General features: G+C 35.5%; 1 protein-coding gene across 1 annotated transcript in view; it reads right to left on the bottom strand.

Annotated features, from left to right (window-relative positions):
* The window catches only part of LOC150110101 (putative receptor-type tyrosine-protein phosphatase mosPTP-1), a 349,618-nt gene that overhangs the window by 34,019 nt on the left and 292,151 nt on the right, over window positions 1–23,448 (bottom strand). The window lies entirely within an intron of this gene.

The following is a 23,448-nucleotide window of genomic DNA, read 5'->3' as shown; positions in this document are numbered from 1 at the left end:
GACAATAAATTGCATTTGGAGTTATTCCCACTATCGTATTTAATAACAAATTATTACAATCGCTTCGAGGTTTTGTTTGCGCTAGTGTCACTGCAGGGAAATTCAAAGTTACATCTCCGTGATAACGACTTGATGTCTACGAATGAGAATGAATCGTATTACACAAAGTTGGTACTGCCAACTTTGTATAATGTCTCTTATAAAGGCATTCAATATGAAATGAAGTTTGTTTGAAAGTCAACTTGCTATGGGGGATATGTCACATTTCTTAACTCGACAGAATATTCCATCATAATATCATTCAATGGTGGGTGGAAAATATAAGAAGCACATATCACTTCTAAGTGAGGAGTTTCAGAAAAGAATGTCATTTAGTAATGAAGACGAAGTCCGCATAAAAGTGACTGAGGATCCATTTTCTGTCGAAGGAAGAAATCTACCTGTCGAACTCCAAATGGAAGTTATTGATCTCCAGTGTTCCGAGATCAAATAAATTTGATCTCAGATTTATCTAAGTATTTTCAGATTTATAAAGTACTTTCCCTGAGATCAAATAAATTTGATCTCAGGGAAAGTACTTTACAAGAATAAAACTCTTGTAAAGTACTTTCCCTATCGGGTCAAGCATAGGGAAAGTACTTTACAAGAGTTTTATTCTATTCTGGATCCGGATAAATTTAAAAGTTTGTTGGATACTGTCTACCAGGTATTTTGTATGTTTGGAAGCACATATACTTGTGAACAAACATTTTTGGCCATGAACTTACAAAATCAAACAGCGTTCGTCTTTAAGGGATATCAATTTAGAGGCCATATTAAGAACGGCCACTTCAAACATGACACCAAACTTTGATAAAATAGTGCAGTGGCGTAGCTAGAGCTGTTACCGCCCGGGGGCGGTCCCTGAGTTTGCCACCCCTCTCAATACACACCAAAATATTACAAAAGTCAAAACGACGTATAGGGAAATAATTAAAACGTGTTTATTTTTGAAGTAAAACTTAAATTTCAACATTCTAAAATGTTATTTTTCTTGCTTTTCTGTTAGCAAAATCGTCAATGACATTGGCAAAGTCTATTTCATATAGGAAATTCTTAATAAATTTTATTTAGAAAAACTCCTCTCACAACCAGCAACACTTACAGCAATTGTGAAGAAAATTTGCAGTAGTATTACAATATTTGGAAATGAGTTCTCGAGACTGTATTTTAGAATTAACTGCAAAAGTTCAAAAAGGTTCAAAGTGCCACCCGCAGAACATCTCTTACCAGAGTTCATAGCCCAACTATGAAATGCAGAAGTGGAGGTGTGATGGTATGGTCCTGGTTTGGCCTTGGACCTCTGTTTGTGGTGCTGTAGTGCCACAAACATTGAGCTCCGAGAGGTATCTGAACATTATGGACAATGCAATACTTCCTACTTTGTGGTGTTTCTGTGGAACTGATCATTGTCTTGTTCAGCAAGACAATGCACTGTATCATAAAACTGCTGTTGAAACTGTGTAGTTTGTGGACATGAATGTCACCATACTTTTCTGGCCTCCACAGAGCACTAATCTCAACCCTATTAAACATCTGTGGGATAAATTAGAGCATAGGGTGAGGTCAAGGGACGTCCGCCCCCACATCCAGGACCTCATGACATGCCTACAAGAAGAATGGTCCAAAATTCCCATTGATTACTATCATACACTTGTGAAAGTATGCTCCATAGGATTGCTGCAGTTTTTGCGTTGAAAGGAGGTCTGACATCTTATTAAGGTGGTGCCATGGCTGTTTGTTCCTCACACTGCAGTGCTGGTTGACTTCTTTCCAAGCATTGCATGTGTGTGTGTGTGTGTGTGTGTGTGTGTGTGTGTGTGTGTATACACACACACACACACACACACACACCAAACATCCTTCAACAGAAATATATTTCAGCAGTTGATCAAGTGGAATAATATCTCCACTTTCAACCTTTGAGTTGTGAATTTCATTCCCACATGGTGTGAGACCACTGCCCTGTCTTGCTTATTGAAGAGACCTGAAGTTACCTAATAAAGTTTCGTGCATGGTCTTGTTTCTGCTAAGACACTCAGACTGGACTACAAATTAAAAATTTGATTTAAGGATAGAAGACCTGGTAGAGAGAGACCAAGCACCCAATACATGAGTGACATCAAAAATGGATAAAGCTACCAAACAGATCACTATCAACAGCCCATGCTACCAACCAATCAATAGGTTGAGGAGAGAGAGAGAAAAGAAGCATAGAGCAGAGTGATAGTACTGAGATCTACTTCGGACAGATATTGAAAGAAAAATAACATGGTGTTTCATAATCTCATCTGGATGCTTTCTAAAATATTACTGTTAAGTTAGATGCTGTCCACTATTATGTACCTGGGTTGATCATTTCTTTTGATCTATTTTTAAAATTCAAGCATGATTTTTGTCATATTCTTAAAAATATCACTCATACTTTGTAATAGAAGGGATACGAAATAGAAGAGCAAAGCTGAAACTGTTTTGCTGTCCAAACATGGGTTCATTTATAAGCATCATATTCAATAGTTACCTAACAGTTTCACAAGTGTGAATTTGTAAAAAAAAGATTTATTTACTGCACTCATCAATGTGATCAATATTCCATGCACATAAAAAAGTTCATACAGATCAGGCCTGCACAACTTCATTGTCTTTGAGGGCCAAACCCAACTTGGACCACCTAACCAAAGGCCAGATCACTTCGGACCTAGAATCTTAGACCAGTCCACTGCAGCTAAATTTAAGTAGATTTGTTACTAGGTCTACAGTAAATACTAATTAATATGCATATTTAATTTTTTTAGAGAGTTACAATTAAAATTATAATCAAAATTATTTACAAACAGATATAGCTGCAAAATTTCTCAATAAAAATCACTTAAACATAAACATAAAGTTTACTAATAATTTCACTGAGAATATCACACTTATTCTCAGTGAAATATCAGTGACACATTGCATTTCTTTGTTGCCACTATTTCAGTGGCGTAGCTAGGGGGGGGGGGGTGAGATTTGTCCATCTGCTCAGTAGAGGATGTAGCATGATTTGTTTCTCCACAACACAGCTTTCCAAGCTACCATGTCCTGGTGTACATGCTATTTGTACTTGATGATGATGACGCTGTATGTAGGTTATGGTTAATGTGGGACTTGCATATTGTGGTCCTACCATGGAAACCCATGTTGAGCCTTAGTTCTGAATGTTTTGTGCAGATTTGTGTTCCAGTCAATACTTGGAACTCTAAATTGGCTGATGAATGGCAGTTTTAACATATTATCCTTCACAGCACCCTATGGTCACATTTGCTGAGTGTGGTGGGTCACCCACTGCAGGTAAACTTGCAACTGACTCCCTACAATTCTATCTCTGTATGTTACCATTGATTGCAGGGATGACCCAATTTGTCAACAATTTGCAAACAGATGGGCCAGCAACATGACATCCTATCACAATGCCTCTTTGAAACACTGTCAGTTTCTTTCTCACAGCCATTTCACCCAGACAGTTGCAATGACTTGGAAGCATCATATTCCTCCAATTTATACCAGCTACAAACACATGACTCGTTACATGGCACGAGTCACCTTTACTCATGATGGGGTATCTATTGACTTCCTTCCAAGCAGTGTGCGTGTGTTATGTGTATATATATATATATATATATATATATATATAGGTATTACTAGAAATGTCATTAAAAAAAAACTTTTAGCAATTCCTTAAAGCTTATATTTATCTTTAGATAAATATTTATCTAAATGTACAGCAGTTTGTCCTAGCTATTTGTACAATGGGTATAGCTGACTTCACTACAAGTTGCTCACTAGTATCATTATATGATGCAGATCACACTTTTGGATGGCTGCTCATTCTAACTCTCACTCTAATATGAAAGGCATTAATATGGAATTGGTCTATCCTTTGCTGCTATAACAGTCTTCAATCTTCTGGGAAGGCTTCCCATTAGAATATGGTTATATTGCTGCAGTAATTTCATTCCATTCTTTAAAAGTGCGTTAGTGAAGTTGGTTGCTGATGTTGAGCAATTCAGCTTGGTTTGCAATAAGTGTTCCAATTCATCCCAAAGGTGTCTAATGGGAGTTGAGATCGGAGCTCTATGCAGTCCAGTCGAGTTCTTTAATACCCATCTCATCAAACCATTCCTGCACAGATCTCATTTGTCAATGGAGGCACTGTCATGTTGATAAAGGAAATGGCCTTTACCAAACTTTTGCCATAAAGTTGGAAATACAGAATTGTCTAGATTGTCATTAGAGGTTACAGTGTTAAGATTTTCCATCACCAGAATTAAGGGGGCCCAACTCAAGCCATGATGCCTCCTTCACCAAACTTCACTGTTGACACAACACATTCAGACAAGTAGAATTCTACTGACATATGCCAAACTCAGACTCATCTGTCAGACTTTCAGATGGTGAAGCATGATTTATCACTCCAGAAAACGTTTTTTCGCTGCCAGATTCCAACAATGGTGAGCTTTACACCACCATTGCATGCTTGGCATTGATGAGTGGCCATGGAAATCCATATTCTTCAGCTTCCACTGATCAGTTTGGTGCTGGCATTGTTTACAAAGACATTTTGGAATTCAGTAGTGAGCGTTTCAAATGAAGAGAGGCAATTTATTTTATTTTAATTTATTATTATTATTTTTTTTTTGCATCACATGCTTCCGCACTTGGGAGTCCTGCTCTGTGTCACGATTGTGCTGTTGTTGGTCCTGGGCATTTTCACTTCACAATAACTGAAAGTCTGAGCTCTTTAGTACAGCCCATGTTACTGTTAATGTGTGCCTGCCTTCTATACATGTATGAGCCATGATTGTGATGTGCACAGCTATAAGTAAGAAATCTAACTACTACTACTACTACAAAGGGGTGTCGTGTCTGGATATTTTTGATCAGATAGTGTATTATACAAGCAGATAGCTGAAGATACATCAACGAACTTTTACTGTTTGCTCTGATGAAGTGAAAACAGATCTGCTTATGGAAATTCTTTTAATGTAGCACTGATATTTCAAAGCGAGTTTTGCAATCATTATAAAGATAAAAATTATGATTATAGCAGGTAAAATAAGGTTTAATCATTAATCAAAATTTAAAAAAACTAACAGTGTGCATAGGATGTTAACATGTGAAATGTAACTGCATGCCACAAAGTTCAAAACCCATAGTCTTTTGGTCCTATAATTAATTTTAAAAAATTAAATTATCAGCAATGAACAATATTCATGGAAGGCACTATTTCTACAAAAAAAAGTAGGAAAATAAGAGATCATCTACATTTATAAAGGTAAACAACTTACATTAACAAGGAAACCTATTGTGAATAATATCTTCAAAACTTAATTTGACTTACTTGATAAGACAATAAAGCAAAATTGTCCATTTTTGTTGATGTTTATATTACTTAAATTATAACTTCAAATACAACAATGCTGAAGATTTCTCATAAAGAAGCAGAGTATCAAAATATTAAAATAGAAAGTGTTAAATTACTACAATTTAATATTCTACAAGAATTCTTAGAGCCAAAATAGTATAAAATTCATCAACTGCATTTCCTAAGTTTCAGATGGCTAGTGAAAGATTTCTGAATTAACAGCTTATTTTCACCATTTAAAAAATTAAACAGAATTTTTTTTGATGATGTGACGGTAGTTCAGTAAAAAACGTTAACAAAAGAACATGCATTGGTCCAAAATGAAATGGGAGAGAATGATACTGTTTATACCTCAGTCCTGCATCTGAGAAATAATAATAAATTTAGTTTAATCCTTTATCCAAGTGAGAGCAAACAAAGTTTGCACCTGAAATTATCTTCAGGACTGAATACAGTGTTGTACTATCTTACCTGGGTAAGTAGTACAATACTGTATTCAGTGTTGTACTACTTACCCGTTTTTTACTATCTTACCTGGGTAAGTAGTACAACACTATATTCAGTCCTGAAGATATTTTCAGGTGCAAACTTTGTTTGCTCTCACTTGGATAAAGGATTAAACTAAATTTATTATAGTCTAACCAAGTGAAAAATAAACTTTCAACATCTGCATCTGAGAAAATTTATCACTTAAAAAATTTTTTTTTAAAAAAAGTTGTTTTCAGAGACTTTTTCTCAACTTATATGTCTCATGCCAAATCTTTAAATCCGAATCAAATTTTGCTTTTTCAGTTTCAACAGCCAACTCCTAAACACAACAAATTGATAGGGACCTCACAAGTAGTCTGCTATAGTGGATCGTTTTTCTATAGTGAGTTTCCGTAGAACAGATGTGCCTACAGGGATTTTGTTGGGACTTTTTTCGTATGCTGTAATGTTGAGTAGGTTTGCTATAGTAAAAAAAAAAAAAAAAAAAACTATATGATAGTTTCTATTGTCAATTGTATTATCACTGGCTTTTATGACTTGAGGTTTAGACTATTCATATTTGGTCTTTATACTTAAATAAACACAAAAAAAAAACTTATTCTGATTATAAGACCATCGGTTTAATACACATATGTACAAGAACGTCGACTAGTTTCACTAGCATACCATCTAGCTTTGCCAAGACTAAAAAGGTGAAAGAAAATAATAAATGCAAAAAAACGAAAGAATACAGTAAACTGTTAACGGTTAGGCAACCAAATTTGACAGCTCGCATGACAATGTATGCATGAAGAGAGATGCTTCAGTCATTATTGTGAATACGCGTTACATTGTTTTTGGCGTACTGTAGTTCCGCTATACTTAATGAATTAATCAGATTTTTCCATGTATCTTTCAATACTGATCCTTGATTTCTGTTCAGGTTTATTACCTGTTCGTAGGACCACTGCTGCTTCTTTGAAAATTCAGCATCTGTAATCGTCCTCTATATATGGCATTGAGCTGTTTTCCCAATCTATTGCATGGTTAGAAGTTGAGAAGTGATGCGCCAAACCTGAGGTATCTGACCTGTTGTGATTTACATCTCCAACATGTTCTTTCTGTCTAATTTCCAGGCTTCTTGAAGTTTGGCCTATGTAGAAAAGTCCACAAGTGCATGGTATTCTATAAACCCCTGCATATTTGAAAAAAGGACGCTGTCTTTAGGCGATCTTAAAAACTTTCTCATGGTTGCAGCCGGTCTAAACACAACTCTGATGTTGTAAGGCTTCAACATTCTAGCAATTTTAGTGGAGACTGAACCAACACAGGGGATGACAACGTATGAAACGTACTGAGTTGCTATCCTTTGTTGTTGGAGATTATTTTTATAAAGCAATTTGTTGATTATTTTTAGAGGATACCATTTTGAGAAAGCGATTTCGATATTTGAGAAAGTTCTGTACATACATCTTGTTCGTCTGTGACTATGTTTTGGGCTCTATTTCATAACATATGGATGATGCTGTATTTTTGTGTACGATGATGATGATGATTGGAAGTAAAATGCAGATATCATCCAGTATCTGTTGGTTTTCTATATATAGTAAGTTTAATATTATCATTCTCTTGTCTTTTGACCAGTATATCTAAAAAAGGAAGTTGTTGATTGTTTTCCAATTCTAAAGTGAATTTGATTTTGTTATGAAACGAGTTGATTTTATTTAGGAACACATGTAAGCTTTTTCTTTCCAAATGATAAAAACATCATCTACGTATCTCCACAAGACTGATGGTTTTAGAACAACGTTGGTTAGAATTTCCTTTTCTAATTTCTCCATGAACAAGTCTGCACATGGTGGTGACAGGGGGACTGCCCATGGATAGACCTTCCAGTTGTTGATAAATGATGTTGTTCACTTTAAAGAAATTGGAATTCAGGAAGTGTTGGAAAAGTTGTGTGATATCCCTAGGAAAGAGCTCTTTTATAATGTCTATGACCTTCTCAACTGGAACGTTTGTGAATAAGGAGACCACATCCAGACTGGCCATTATGTCTGTTTTTGACAGGTTAACATTCTTGAGTTTCTCAACAAAGTGTTGAGAGTTCCTTAAATAAGACTCTCTGATTGTTTGATTTTTCCTTTTAGTAGGTTGGCAAGATGTTTGGCTAGTATATATCTGGGGGAGGATCTGCCATCAACTATGGGACGAAGTGGAACTTCTTCTCTATGCACTTTGGGTGCACCATAAAGGCAAGGTGTTATTGAATGTGAAGATAGTAGTTTTCTTTTTAACTCTTCAGGCCAACTATTCATATTACGAATTAGGAGGTTTGTCTCGTTATGGTTAGTCATGGTTGGATTCCTGTTAAGCATTTTGTACGTGGAATGGTCCGATAGTAAATTGTTGATTTTACAAATATAATCTCTGGAGTTCAAGGTGACTGTGGAGTTCACTTTGTCCGATTTAGTAATTATTATATCTTTGCTCCTTTGTAAATTCCGAATAGCCTTTCTATCATAGCACGTGGTACTTAGTTTGGGTGGTTTTGCTGTGGCAAGGATGATTGTGCTTTGGAATCTAATAACATCAGCTATAGTCTCCGGGAGAGGATAAAGACCTTTTTTCAATACCACATACGAAGTCCATTTTTGGTATGTAGCTAGAAGCAATTGAAAATTTGAAAATTTTCTTTAAAATTTCGGATTCTTGTTTAGAAAGGCAGTAATCTAACATGTTAAAAATCACTTTATCATCTTGAAGATAGTTATTAGAATTGTATTTTTTCTTATAAAGTTCTTCAAATTTTTTATTTCAGTAACTTTGCTAGACTGAAAAGTTTTTTCGTAGCTATTTTGTATCATGTGGTCTATAATGTTCCATGTTGAGTAGTCTAAACCGTTGGAAATATCATCATTGCTTTGGAATCTAATAACATTAGCTATAGTCTCCGGGAGAGGATAAAGACCTTTTTCAATACCACATACGAAGTCCATTTTCGGTATGTAGCTAGAAGCAATTGAAAAGTTGAAAATTTTCTTTAAAATTTCGGATTCTTGTTTAGAAAGGCAGTAATCTAACATGTTAAAAATCACTTTATCATCTTGAAGATAGTTATTAGAATTGTATTTTTTCTTATAAAGTTCTTCAAATTTTTTATTTCAGTAACTTTGCTAGACTGAAAAGTTTTTTCGTAGCTATTTTGTATCATGTGGTCTATAATGTTCCATGTTGAGTAGTCTAAACCGTTGGAAATATCATCATTGCTTTGGAATCTAATAACATTAGCTATAGTCTCCGGGAGAGGATAAAGACCTTTTTCAATACCACATACGAAGTCCATTTTCGGTATGTAGCTAGAAGCAATTGAAAAGTTGAAAATTTTCTTTAAAATTTCGGATTCTTGTTTAGAAAGGCAGTAATCTAACATGTTAAAAATCACTTTATCATCTTGAAGATAGTTATTAGAATTGTATTTTTTCTTATAAAGTTCTTCAAATTTTTTATTTCAGTAACTTTGCTAGACTGAAAAGTTTTTTCGTAGCTATTTTGTATCATGTGGTCTATAATGTTCCATGATGAGTAGTCTAAACCGTTGGAAATATCATCAAAATTATTCCGGCATTTAAGGTCAATAACGAAAACCACCTTCCTGATATTTATTTTCTATGTTCTTGCCAAAGTCTTCTCATGGCTTTTGTTTAGCTAGTTTTACACAGTGTTTAGTTTTCTTACATTTGTCACTGTATTCCCTAAGAGCACAAGCTGACTTATTCACCAGGAACTTTCAATATGCTTTCTTCTTTCCTTCACTGCCTCTTTAACTTCCTGCGTTCATCATGGAGTTCTGATTTTTTCTATCCTTGCAGACAACCTCACCACATGTCTCTCTGGCAGAATCAATCAATGTTTTCTTCAGAGTTTGCCACTGAATCTCCAAGGTTTGATTCCTGTTCTCAAACACTTTAATTTTTTCTTGAATAATGTTTCTGTATTTTAGTCTACAGTTCACATCTGAGAGCTGCTCAACTTTTATTCCCTTTAAAACTTTCTTACACGTTATTCTTTTCAATATGAAATTCAATTTTACCCTGCTCAGGACTAAATGGTGATCACTTTCAATTTCAAATCCTCTGTACACTCTAGTGTCTTGCACCAATGAGGAAACATCACTATCAATAATAACATAGTCAATGAGACTACAGCAATCATTCGATTAATGTGCCCCCGATTGGTACATCATTTTTTTCGATACCCAAATTCGATTAGTGCACCTATATAGATCTTAAAAATAAATGTTACAGATTTTAAAAATTTTTGATCTAAAATTTTTTTATGGCTAACTATTTTAAAAAGTCACTCGCCAGGATAAAATAATTTAGTTACCGATTTGAAACATTTTACAGAGTTATTTTTTAATGGCATACTACATTATTTCCATGTACACTATGTTCCAAATTTACTGCCAAAATTCATGTCGTCTGCTTTACATAGCATTTTGCTGAAAATATCTCGTGCAATTGTAATCTAGTTATTAGAAATGTCATCGAAATAGTTGCGGCAATTAACATCTCACTTATATTCAATTCGTACCTGATGTGTTGGATTCTTTCTCTGAGTAGTGCCAATGAAGTCCTTTGGTAAATTCTTTTGGCTTGTATGGATTGAATATGTCCTTTGATGATAAGGAATTTAGGGATGATAGAGAAATCCCTACAACTTTTTAGGAATGTTAGATCAGACAGGGTCTAAGATCTCCTAAGAACAGTGTTCCATTTTATAAATATCCAGGCATGTATAATATTCCATGCACGTGCGGTCTTTCCTACATTGGACAAACTTCGAGAAGCCTGGAAATAAGATAGAAAGAACATGTTGGCAATGTAAATCACAGCAGAACGATCACCTCCGGTTTAGCACATCACTTTTCAACTTCGAACCACACTATAGACTGGGATAACAGCTCTATGCCCTACGTAGATAATGATTACAGACATCGATTATTCAAAGAAGCAGCAATAGTGCTACGTACAGGCAGCAACCTAAACAGAAATCAAGGGGCCATACTGAACAATACTTGGAAAAATCTAATTAATTCTCTCAGTTCAACAGAACTACAGTATGCGAATAATCATATTACGTGTTTGCATGTAACGCGCGTTCATGATACTTAGTAGAAAGTCACAATTCATACAGACATGTCATGCGAACGTGTTTCCTTAGCTACCTAACAGATACTAACGTTTTTTGTATTCTTAAACCTTTTTTGTATTTACCATTTTTTTGTACTGTGCAAGCCTTGAAAAAGCTAATCAGTTACTAGCGAAACCGGTAGGCAGTATTGTAAGAACATACGTACGAATTAAATATCTATGGTCAGTTTATCAATAAGGCTTATTTTTTTAACATTTCACGACCAAAAATATGTATAATTTAAATAGTCTCATGAAACACAAAGTACAGTGCCTAAAAAGGAAAAATGCAGAAAGGTCAAGCTACTGAACCACCTAACATTCCTAAAAAGGTGTAGGGATTTCTCTATCATCCCTAAATTCTTTATCATCAAAGGACATATTCAATCTATACAAGCCAAAAGAATTTACAAAAGGACTTCATTGGCACCACTCAGAAAAAGAATCCAACACATCAGGTACGAACTGAATATAAGCATTGTTAATTGCTGCAACTATTTTGATGACATTTCTAATGGTCTAGATTACACGACCTGGAATAATTTGGACCACACGATAGAACAGAGCTACGAAAAAACTTTCCAGTTAAACAAAGTCAAACAAATCAGAAAATTTGAAAAACTTTATAAGGAAAAATACCAGACACACAAAGGCCTCCCAGATAACAAAGTGATTTTCAACATGTTGAATCATTGCTTTCTAAACATGAATCAGATATGCTAAAAAAAGGTTTTAACTTTTCATTCTCTCCAAATTGCATTCCTAAAATGGACTTTATGTGTGGAACTGAAAAAAGTCTCTACCCACTACCACAAGCTGTAGCCAACGATATTAGATTTCAAAGCATGATTATCCAAGCAGCAGCAAAACAACCAAAACTTAATACTACTCCTTATGATAGGAAAGTTATTCGGAACTTGAGGAAGAACAAAGAAATAATAATAACTAAAGCAAACAAGGGGGGAATGCCACCGTCATCCTAAACTCAAAATACTATTTCAAGAAGATAAACGACCTTAGTATCAGACAGTTCTACGTACAAAATTCTCAACAAAGTCCTACCATGAAGAACCATAATGAGACAAACTTCCTGATCTGCAATATGAATACTTGGCCTGAAGAACTAAAAAGAAAGCTTAAATCCTCACATTCCAATATGCCTAGACTGTATGGGGGTGCCTAAAGTGCATAAGGAAGAAGTGCCACTTCATCCGATTGTGGATGGCAGGTCCTCCCCCACTTACCCATTGGCTAAGCACCTAGCTTGCTTACTTAAGGAAAAAATCAGACAAACCAAATCCTACATAAAAAAATTCTCAATTTGTTGACAAACTCAAAAACATGAAGATAACACAAACAGACATAATGGTCAGTCGAGACATAGTATCCTTATTTGAGAATGTACCAGTAGAAGAAGTCATGAACATTATCAAAGATCTCTTTCCTGCTGATATTACAAAGATGTTCAAGCACTGCCTACAATCAAATTTCTTCAAAGTTAACAAGATATACCAACAATTAGAAGGCCTAGCCATGGGCAGCCCTCTGTCACCACAATGTGCAGACCTTTTCATGGAGAATTTTGAAAATGAAATCTTCACTAACTTTACTCCTAAAAGACAAGGTAACAATTTCCAACTGTCCATTTACAAAAAACCAACGGACACTGGACGATATCTACATTACTCTTCAAACCATCATAGGTCACATAAACAGAACATCATCCACATATTGAGAAATCGAGTCAGAAACTTCATCTCCGACGATGAAGAAGTTCAGGCAAAAGTGTCCAAAATCGCTATAACACTATCACAAAATGGTTATCCTCGAAACATCATCAACAAATTTCTATACAAAGATAACCAACAAGAAAGAACAGTCTCCCCGCAAATTTCAACAGCAGTCATCCCCATTATGGGTTCAATTTCCACCAAAATTACGAGACTGTTAAAAGCCCATAACATCAGGGTCGTATTTAAACCGACTACTAGCATCAGACAGGTTCTAAGATTTCCTAAGGACAGTGTTCCATTTTATAAATATCAAGGTGTGTATAATATTCCATGCACGTGCGGTCTTTCCTACATTGAACAAACTTCGAGAAGTCTGGAAATAAGACAGAAAGAACATGTTGGCAATGTAAATCACAACAGAACGATCACCTCTGGTTTAGCACATCACTTTTCAACTTCGAACCACACTATATACTGGGATAACAGCGCTATGCCCTAAGTAGATAATGATTACAGACATTGATTATTCAAAGGAGCAGCAGTAGTGCTATGTACAGGCAGCAACCTAAATAGAAATCAAGGGGCCATATTGAACGATACTTAGAAAAATCTAATTAATTCTCTCAGTTCAACAGAACTACAGAACGCAAATAATCATATTATGGGTTTGCATGTAACGCTTGTTCATGATACTTAGTAGAAAGTCACAATTCATACAGACATGTCACACGAACATGTTTCCTTAGCTACCTAACAGTACTAACGTTTTTTGTATTCTTAAACCTTTTTAGCATTTACCATTTTTTTTGTACTGTGCAAGCCTTGAGAAAGCTAGTCAGTTACTAGCGAAACCAGTAGGCAATATTGTACGAACATACATACGAATTAAATATCTATGGTCAGTTTATCAATAAGTCTTATATTTTTTAACATTTCACGACCAAAAATATGTATAATTTAAATGAATCTAAGTTAATTAAATCTCATTCTGAAAAGTTGAGTGATTCTGACCTGCTAAATTTAGATGTACGTCAGGAAGATCCTGAAGAATATGAAGAAAATTTAATCACTAACGAGTCCAAAGAGGTTTCAGAGAAACAATTTGAAAATAGTTTTCGTGCAATCGAAGTTTTTAAGCAGCAATGCTTAGAGACTGATCCTGGTGAAGAGAGAACCAGTAAAATTTGCAGAAGATGCAATAGGGCCATACCGTCAGTTGTATGAAAACCCGCCAAACTATGTTAGCTCAATTCTTTGTTAAGAAGCAGAATAATAAATTTATATTCTGAATATGTTTTATTGTCTTTCAGCTTCATGGTTTTCCTTTAACTAGGTTCTGAGAAATACCCTAATTCTTTTATAAAAAAAAAATAAGGGTCAAAAAAGAAATTTGAGGAACGAATTATACATTTTCCCATAGGTTATTATATTCGATTAGTGCATTTTTGATTAATGCGCCTGTTTTAAAGAACACATTAGGAGCAATAATCGAGGGATTATTGCTCCTAATGTGTATTATTTTTACAGGCAATGAGACTATTTTTTTTATTCCTTGTCTCTTCTCTCCATGTGAATTTATGCCCATTTTTATGTTGGAACATTGTGCTAGTAATAACCAGTCCGTGTCCTGCGAAGAAATCCAACAGGTATTTGCCATTATTATTAGTTTTGCTCTTTTCTCCAAATTTTCCCAAAATATTTTCGTATGTCTGACAATGATTTCCTACTCTGCCATTTAGATCCCCAACAAGGACCTACTTTTCCTTTTTCATTGTGTCAGCTGCTTTCTCTAAAGCCTCAAAAAATTCCTCCACTTCTACTTAGTAGAACCTTCTGTGGGACCATAGGCACAAATAATTCTCATTGCCCAGTTCCCCATTCAGATATTTGCCCGCATCACTCCACTTGATATTGCCTGCCATTCAAGAAGATTAGCCTCGTATTTAATGTTGAATACTATGGCTGCAACTTCTTTTCATTTATTGTCATTACCTGAATATAACATTTTGTATTTATTGCTTAGAAAGATATCATCAGTTTTTGTCTTTTTTGTTTCAGTCACCCCTACTATATCGATCTGATACTTATCGAATTCCTCAGCCAGCTCTATTTGTTTGCCATTCAGGCTTCTTTTATGTTGATAATACTGATCTTGAACTCTGGTGATGTTGAGTTTGGGTGTGTTTCAGGATTTGTTCCAGTAGCTGACTTTTCGCTGTTTGCCTTGTTCCATGGCAAAAACAACGGGGCCCTTGTTTAACTGAGCGACGCCCAAGCAGCATGAATTTCTGTCATGTTGTACCATAATTTTATTTGTGGTTTAAGCCAATAAGAATACAATTTGGTCAGCTAAATCCCAAATTGCCAGCCCATCATCATTCGTTAGATACCTAACGGTGCACCACGAGAATGTGAAGATTAAACATTATTTCAGAAGCCCTGTCAGTTCTCTGCATTCTTTTAAAGGCTATGTAGAGGTCTCCTCTCAGTTATACAGCTTTGACCCTTAAGCACCCTGGGAATATAACAAAGATCTATATTTAAATTTTGTAGATCTGGAAAGGCATATGACAAGGTGCCAAGAGTAAAGCTGTTCAGAATGTTCCAAGTTATACGGTGCAAATGGAATTATTTTATCAAGCAATACACAATCTCCGTTAAGGTGTAAGACAGCAGTTAGAATTCAAGGAGTGACAGAAAGATGGTTTGATGTTGTTAGGTATGCAACAAGGGTGTATATTATCTCCACTGTTATTCTTCATCTATATGGATTACATTATGAAGGAAAGCAGTATTAAACCTGACATCAAAATTGGAGATGCTAATCTCAACTCTTTATGCAGATGATGCCATACTCCTAAATAAATCCAGGACAAATCTGCAGGATTCCCTGCTCAAATTGAATAACTGCTGTAATAAATTTGGTATGAAAATCAACATTAAAAAGACAATGAAAATATGCAGAAACATTGAAAACATGTATCCAGAATGTAGAACCTATAGAATAAGTAAAACATTTCAGCTATTTAGGCACAATATTTAGTGAAGATAGGCAATTAAATTTGGAAATAGACAACAGAATCAGCAAAGCTGATATGGTAGAAAGTCAGTTGAATAAATTTATATGGAATAAGAGAAAGTTTTAGTCAAAACATTAAACCAGCTTAATCCAGGACAGTGTTCAAATCAATTTTAACTTAAGACACCTCACTGAAGAATTAGATAAGTACCAGATCAACATAATAGGGGTGACTAAAACAAAAAAGACAAAAACTGATGAGATCTTTCTGAGCAATGAACATACAATGTTATATTCAGGCAATGACAATCAAGGAAAAGAAGGAGTAGCCATAGTATTCAACACTAAATACGAGCATAATTTTCTTGAATGGCAGGCAGTCTCAAGTAGAGTGGTGTAGGCAAATATCAGAATGGGAAACTTAACAATGAGAATTATTTGTGCTTATGGTCCCACAGAAGGTTTTACTAAGGTAAAAGTGGAGAAATTTTTTGAGGCTTTAGAGAAAGCAACTGAAAAAGGAAGAGTTGGTCCTTGTTGGGGATCTAAATAGCAGAGTAGGAAATGATTATCAGACATACAAAAATATTTTGGGAAAATTTGGAGAAAAGAGCAAAGCTAATAATAATGGCATATACCTGTTGGATTTCTGCTCAGCACATGGACTGGTTATTACTAACACCATGTTCCAACAAAAATGTGCACAAATTCACACGGAGAGAAGAGGCAAGGAATAAAAAAAGTCTCATTGACCATGTTATTGTTGATAGTGATGTTTTCTCCCTGGTGAAGGACACCAGAGTGTACAGAGGATTTGAAATTGGAAGTGATCACTATTTAGTCTTGAGCAGGATAAGATTGGATTTCATACTGAAAAGAATAACATGTAAGAAAGTTTTAAAGCGAATAAAAGTTGAGCAGCTCTCAGATGTGAACTGTAAACTAAAATACAGAAACATTATTCAAGAAAAAATTAAAGCATTTGAGAACAGGACTCGAACCTTGGAGATTCAGTTGCAAGTCCTGAAGAAAACATTGATTGATTCAGTCAGAGAGGCATGTAGTGAGGTTGTCTGCAAGGATAGAAAAAGCAGAACTCCATGATCAACACAGGAAGTTAAAGAGGCAGTGAAGGAAAGAAGAAAGCATATTGACAGTTCCTGGTGAATAAGTCAGCTTGTGCTCTTAGGGAATACAGAGACAAATGTAAGAAAACTAAACACTGTGTAAAACTAGCTAAACAAAAGCATTGAGAAGATTTTAGCAAGAACATAGAAAATAAATATCAAGAAGGTGGCAAAATATTCTGGAGGTTGCTGAAGAAGCTTAGAAATGGAGGAAAGAGTGCTGTAAAAGGAGTTATAGATGATAAAGGTGACATGAAAATGGGAAAAAAAGATATCCTTGAAGTATGGAGTAATTACTTCAAAAAATTGCTAAATGAAACAAGCAGTGATAGCACAGTGAAAAAAAACACTCAACAGGCATACAGTCAGGAATACATATCCATACATATCCATACTTGAAGCAGAAAAAAGCCATCAAAGGTTTGAAATGTCGAAAGGCAGCAGGAGTAGATGATATTTGACCAGAAATGCTGAAGTATGGTGGAATAAAAGTCTTACAGTGGCTGCACTGCAAAGTTCAGAAGGCCTGGACAGAGGGACGAATTCCCGTTGATTGGAGTAGAACTCTCTATGAGCGTTCTATTCAAATCAGCGGGAATTCGTACCCATATATAAAAAGGAAAATAAAACTGAATGTGAGAATTACAGAGGTATTTCCCTACTGAGTGTTCCTGGTAAGATTTATGTAAGTATACTTGAGAAAAGGTTGAGAAGAATTGTGGAAGAAAAGCTTGGTGAAGAACAAGCTAGATTCAGGCCAAATAGAAGCTGTCAGGATCAAATCTTCAGTTTACAACAAATAGTTCAGAAATCATGGGAATATAACAAAGATCTGTATTTAAGTTTTGTCGAACTGGAAAAGGCATATGACAAGGTGTCAAGAGAGAAGTTATTCAACATGCTACAGTTATATGGTGTCAATGGGGCATTATATCACACAATACTTAGTCTTTATTTGAGTTGTAAGTCAGCAGTTAGAATTGAAGGAAGTACAGGAAGATGGTTTAATGTTAAATCTGGTGTCAGACAAGGATGTACATTATCTCCTCTGTTATTCATTATCTATATGATCACATTATGAAGGAAAGTGGTATTAAACCTGATATCAAAATTGGAGATGTTAATGTCAGCTCTATGCTTTATGCAGATGATGTTATACTTCTAAATAAATCAGCTACAAGTCTGCAAGATTCCCTGGCTAAATTGAAATACTGTTGTAATATATATGATATGAAGGTCAACAATAAAAAGACAAAGACAATGAAAATAGGCAGAATCTTTGAAAATGTCAACTGTGTTGTGAATGGAGAACCTGTGGAACAAGTAAAACATTTCAGCTACCTATGCATGATTTTTAGTGAAATGGTAAATTAAATATGGAAATAGACAACAGAATCAACAAAGTTGGTATGGTAGGAAGTCAACTGAATAAATTCATATGGAATAAGAGAGAAATTAGTCAGAACACTAAATTAGCTGTATACAAGACAGTGTTCAAACCAGTTTTAACTTATGGATCTGAGAGCTGGGTCAGAAGTAAAACACTTGACCAAAGACTAGAGACCACAGATATGAGAGTGCTGAGAAAGATTAGAGGCATGAACAGATGGCATCAATGGCAATATCATATTAAAAACGAGTATATTAGGAAAGAACTTGACATTGTCGGCATCCAGGAATGCATTATCAGAGCTTATCTCAGGTGGTATGGTCACGTAAACAAATGGGAGAGGAAAGATTAGCAAAACAAGTCTTCTCTGCCAGGTTGGCAGGAAAACGACCCAGAGGAAGACCAAGATATAGGTGGATTGATACAGTACAAAGTGCCTTAGACGATAGAAATATAAGATCTGATAATCTTGGAGTCTTGACAAGTAACAGACTGATTTGGAGGAAAATTGTTGATAGGAAGTTAGTAATGATGTAAATTTTTCATGTAGTACTATCATATCCTTACACCCCTTGAGGGTACATGGCAGGAATTTGATGATGATGGTGGTGGTGGTATGGCTGTGGAGCCCACTAAATAAATTTATATGGAATAAGAGAGAGAAATTAGTGAAAACACTAAACGCTGTATACAAGACAGCGTTCACACTAATTTTAATTTATTGATCAGGGAGTGGAGTTAAAAATAAAGCACTTAATCAAAGACTAGAGACCACAGATATGAGAATTCTGAGAAAAATTAGAACAGTCAAGATCAATGACAGAGTCATATTAAGAATGCTAAAGTAATGTAATGTAGTGTTGTTGTCATTGTCAAGTCCGTTGAAGAGCTTCTAGATATGACTATGGGTCTGCAGAACTGCTTTGAAAATCAGTTGAACTTTGATGGTCTAGTCATTTTCTATAGGGTTATTGTTAATTTTTTGTAGAGCAGCAGCAATTGCTGGACAAAACTATATATGGGTAGGTGTTAATTCTACTCCTGGAGAGTTCTTGCATATTTCATAAATTCTAGTACTGTATGGCCAAATTTTCATGCCTTTAAAATGTTCCATCCTTAGTCTGGTGATGATTGTGGTTATTTCTCATTATCATCATCATCAAATTCCTGCCATGTACCCTCAAGGGGTGTAGAGGATATGACAGTACTACATGAAAAAATTACATCATTACTAACTTCCTATCTACAATTTTCCTCCAAATCAGTCTGTTACTTGTCAAGACTCCAACATTATCAAATCTTATATTTCTATCGTCTAAGGCACTTTGTACCGTATCAATCCACCTGTATCTTGGTCTTCCTCTGGGTCGTTTTCCTGCCAACCTGGCAGAGAAGACTTGTTTTGCTAATCTTTCCTCTCCCATTCTATTTAAGTGACCATACCACCTGAGATTAGCTCTGCTAACGCATTCCTGGATGCTGACAATGTCAAGTTCTTTCCTAATATCCTCATTTTTAATATGATATTGCCATTGATGCCATCTGTCCATGCCTCTAATCTTTCTCAGGACTCTCATATCTGCGGTCTCTAGTCTTTGGTCAAGTGTTTTACTTCTGACCCAGCTCTCAGATCAATAAGTTAAAATTGGTTTGAACACTGTCTTGTATACAGCTAATTTAGTATTCCAACTAATTTCTTTCTTATATTCAATTGACTTCCCACCATACCAGCTTTGCTGATTCTGTTGTCTATTTCTATATTTAATTTACCATCTTCAGTAAAAATCGTCCCTAAGTAGCTGAAATGTTTTACTTGTTCAACAAGTTCCATTCACAACACAGTTGACATTTTCAACAATTCTGCCTATTTTCGTTGTCTTTGTCTTTTTATTGCTGACCTTCATACCATATCTATTACAACAGCTATTCAATTTAGTCAGAGAATCTTGCAGACTTGTAGCGAATTTATTTAGAAGTATAACATCATCCGCATAAAGCATAGAGCTGACATTAACATCTCCAATTTTGATATCAGGTTTAATACCACATTCCTTCATAATGTGATCCATATAGATAATGAATAACAGAGGGGATAATGTACATCCCTGTCTCACACCAGATTTAACATTAAACCATCTTCCTGTACTTCCTTCAATTCTAACTGCTGACTTACAACTCAAATAAAGACTAAGTATTGCTTGATATAATGCCCCATTGACACCATATAACTGCAGCGTATTGAATAGCTTCACTCTTGGCACTTTATCATATGCCTTTTCCAAATCGACAAAACTTAAATACAGATCTTTGTTATATTCCCATGCTTTCTCGACTATTTGTCGTAAAGTGAAGATCTGATCCTGACAGCCTCTATTTGGCCTGAATCCAGCTTGTTCTTCACCAAGCTTTTCTTCCACAATTCTTCTCAACCGTTTCTCAAGTATACTTGCATAGATCTTGCCAGGAACACTCAGTAGGGAAATACCTCTGTAATTCTCACATTCAGTTTTATTTCCCTTTTTATATATGGGTACTATGAGAGCTCTACTCCAATCATCGGGAATTCGTCCCTCTGTCCAGGCCTTCTGAACTATACAGTGCAGCCATTGTAAGACTCTTATACCACCATACTTCAGAATTTCTGGTCGAATATCATCTACTCCTGCTGCCTTTCCACATTTCAAGCCTTTGATGGCTTTTTCTACTTCAAGTATGGATATGTATTCCTGACTGCATGCCTGGTCAGTGTTTTTTATCACTGTGCTGTCATCACTGCTTGTTTCATTTAGCAGTTTTTCAAAGTAATTACTGCATACTTCAAGGATATCTTTTTCTCCTGTTTTCATGTCACCTTTATCATCTCTAATTCCTTTTACAGTACTCTTTCCTCCATTCCTAAGCTTCTTCAACACCCTCCAGAATATTGCCACCTTCTTGATATTTATTTTCTATATTCTTGCCAAAGTCCTCCCATGACTTTTGTTTAGCTAGTTTTACACACTGTTTAGCTTTCTTACATTTGTCTCTGTATTCTGTAAGAGTAAAAGCTGACTTATTTGCCAGGAACTTTTGATATGCTTTCTTCTTTTCCTTCACTGCCTCTTTAACTTCCTGTGTCCACCAGGGAGTTCTGATTTTTTTATCCTTGCACACAACCACACCACATGCCTCTCTGGCAGAATCAATCAATGTTTTCTTCAGAGTTTGCCACTGAATCTCCAAGGTTTGATTCCTGTTCTCAAACTCTTTCATTTTCTTTTCAATAATCTTTCTGTATTTTAGTCTACAGTTAACATCTGAGAGCTGCTCAACTTTTATTCGCTTTAAAACTTTCTTACATGTTATTCTTTTCAATATGAAATTCAATTTTATCCTGCTCAAGACTAAATAGTGATCACTTCTAATTTCAAATCCTCTGTACAGTCTGGTGTCCTGCACCAGGGAGAAAACATCACTATCAACAATAACATAGTCAATGAGACTTTTCTTATTCCTAGCCTCTTCTCTCCATGTGAATTTGTGCACATTTTTATGTTGGAACATGGTGTTAGTAATAACCAGTCCATGTCCTGAGCAGAAATCCAACAGATATTTGCCATTATTATTAGCTTTGCTCTTTTCTCCAAATTTTCCCAAAATATTTTTGTTATGTCTCACAATCATTTCCTACTCTGCCATTTAGATCCCCAACAAGGACCAACTTTTCCTTTTTCATTGTGTCAGTTGCTTTTTCTAAAGCCTCAATAAATTCCTCCACTTCTACCTTAGTAGAACCTTCTGTGGGACCATAGGCACAAATAAGTCTCATTGTCCAGTTCCTCATTCTCATATTTGCCCACATTACTCTACTTGAGACTGACTGCCATTCAAGAAAATTAGCCTCGTATTTTGTGTTGAATACTATGGCTACTCCTTCTTTTCCTTGATTGTCATTGCCTGAATATAACATTTTGTATTTATTGCTCAGAAAGATCTCACCAGTGTTGGTCTTTTTTGTTTCAGTCACCCCTATCATGTCGATCTGGTACTTATCTAATTCCTCAGCTAGCTCCATTTGTTTGCCATTCAGACTTCTTATGTTGATAGTACCGATCTTTAACTCTGGTGATGTTGAGTTGGGATTTGTTTTCAGATTTGTTCCAGAAGCTGACTTTTTGCTGTTCGCCCTGGTTCCCTGGTGAAAACAACGGGGGCCTTGTTTAACTGGGCTACACCCCAGCCGGCATGAAATTTTGTCATGTTGTACCATCATTTTTTATTTTGGTTTAACCAATAAGAATACAATTTGGTCGGCGAAATCCCAAATTGCCAACCCATCCTCATTTGTTCAGTATCAAAGTAGATACCCAACAGGGTGCACCACGAGAAGGTGAGGATTGGACATTAGGTCAGAAGCCCTGGTTGGTTCTCCGCATTCCTTTAAAGGCTATGTGGAGGTCTCCTCTCAGTTATACAGCTTTGACCCTTAAGCACCCTGGTTATTTCTCTATTTTCATTAATTTCATTCTTCTTCTTGATGGTTTGTTTTACCAATCTCATTTTTGTGACAGAGTTTAGCATCGGTTAGTGATAGTGAGTGTAATTTTTGTGGTAAGAATCTCGCTTCTTTGGTCAGTCTCTGTCTGCTCTCTCATAGCATTCAATATTTACATGGGCTGGTATCCATTGCACCCTGGTTATTTCTCTATTTTCATTAATTTCATTCTTCTTCTTGATGGTTTGTTTTACCAATCTCATTTTTGTGACAGAGTTAGCATCGGTTAGTGATAGTGAGTGTAATTTTTGTGGTAAGAATCTCGCTTCTTTGGCCAGTCTCTGTCTGCTCTCTCATAGCATTCAATATTTACATCGGCTGGTATCCATTGCAGCATATAGTTCTTATTTTTTAAATTTAAAGTTGACTGGATTTAGTTGTTCATGAATTTCCTGTGTAAGTTTTGTAAATTATCAGATTAATTTTGAGGAAAAGTGTTGATAGGAAGTCAATAATAATGTAAGCTGAAACAAGCAGCAACACCATGGTATTATGAACAACATCCCTTGAGAGTTTATATCAAAAACACGATGACAATGAGAATA

The sequence above is a fragment of the Typopeltis vanoorti genome, chromosome 1 (genome assembly GCF_054136105.1).
Source record: "Typopeltis vanoorti isolate ZY-2024b chromosome 1, IOZ_Tvanoo_1.0, whole genome shotgun sequence".
NCBI lineage: Eukaryota > Metazoa > Arthropoda > Arachnida > Uropygi > Thelyphonidae > Typopeltis > Typopeltis vanoorti.
Note: the sequence above shows the minus strand (reverse complement) of the source record. Positions and strands in the feature narration are given on the sequence as shown.